Raw genomic sequence first — 1,731 nt, forward strand, 5'->3', positions numbered from 1 at the left:
GTCAGTGAGGTGGGCTCTGCAGTCTTCTTCAAAGGAGGTTGCTGCCCGCCGAACTGTGAGGCACCAAGATCACGGTTGGAGGCGATATCAGCCCACTGGCGGTGGTCAATGTGGCAGGCACCAAGAGATTTCTTTAAGCAGTCCTTGTATCTCTTCTTTGGTGCACCTCTGTTTCGGTGGCCAGTGGAGAGCTTGCCATAGAACACGATCTTGGGAAGGCGATGGTCCTCCATTTAAATTAACAGAATAACTTTCCACTACTTATCCCACATTATCAGAAGTAATAACATACATTTTTACATTTGATAATTGTAACAATATTAATATTTGGGGAGAATTTATAAGATTTAGAGTAGGTCATATACTTTCACACATTTTAAAACAGATCTTATTTGAAAGACTGAAGAATTCACATTGCAGGATTTCTTGGAGAATGTAAGCACCTTTCACAAGTAGGTGTTAATTGAACTGACATCATAAAATGCTTGACCATTGTCTTGCTGGAGTCTATCAGTACCCTTTCTACAAAGTGCTCACAGAAAGGTCAATTCTGGATTGTTTACCTAAGATAACAACAGATGGGAGCAGAAGTAAGAACTCCTGTTTGCTGGAGAAGGTGGGGGTTTTTTGCAAGACATGAGTCATATGCTCTCTTTGGAGTTTCAGTTAGAAAAGAGAGTTGAGTTCACAGCTCAGTCAGTCAATGTGTAGGACACAGACAGGTAACTGAAAAGTGCAATCCAGGGAAAACAGTTTGAAACTGATGAAAACAAGTTCCAGAGCAGTAGATGGCTGGAAGTGCTATCTGTCTGATGTTTCTCTTGAAGAAAGAGGTTACCATCGAGGAGACCCTGAGGTGACTAGTGGTGGTACCTCAATTGTGGAAATCCTGGAGCAACAAATATCTCTCTCTGCAAACCCTACAAGAACCTTCCTGAGCAGTAAACTTTATACATGTTAAATTCTGTGCACAGTATGATGATTACCTGTAACCAGAGAACTTGGAAGGAGGAGAAGTGAGATTGAATTGTGAACCAAAGAACTTTTCTTGAATTTGCATACACGTGCACTTAGAATTAAAAGGGGCTAAGTTAATGTTTGATTCTATTTTCATGTTTGAATTTGATTAAAAATAACTTTTATTTTGAAAGCCACGTCTTTGTGAATCTCTATTGCTGCTGGGTTTTGGGGTCATAATTCCTTTAACAAAATAGGGCATTCAGAACGGCATTATTACAGAAGCACAACATTAAGAACTTTCTGTGCGAGTTATCCAGCAGATATAGAATTGAAGAACATTTACTAATGACCAGTTTACAAAACCAAAATCAGAGAGCCTACCCTATGTTTGGACATTGAATCTAAAGACCAGAGAGAAGCCTGCCAAATGGATCATTTCTGGAGTAGCCTTAAAGATGCATTAGTCAAAGTTTATAGTAGCAAAGCTTAACCTGAAAAATTACCTTTGAATTCAAAAAACTAAAGATTCTGATTAATACGCATGACTGAAATGGCAAAGAGAAAATGCATTTTTCTAAATATGTACTGCTGATCTTGGAGATTGACATTACAACTCAGATTTAAATTAATCAAACAAATTAGAATTCACAAACTATTGGCAATAAATCAATTGTGCATTGCAAAGTCACCTTTGTATTTGTAAGGAAACAATTGATAGAAATTAATCAAAATGATTGAATTTATTTTGTAAAATTTGTTAAAGATGTACAT

The sequence above is a fragment of the Narcine bancroftii genome, chromosome 1 (genome assembly GCF_036971445.1).
Source record: "Narcine bancroftii isolate sNarBan1 chromosome 1, sNarBan1.hap1, whole genome shotgun sequence".
NCBI classification, from domain to species: Eukaryota; Metazoa; Chordata; class Chondrichthyes; order Torpediniformes; family Narcinidae; genus Narcine; species Narcine bancroftii.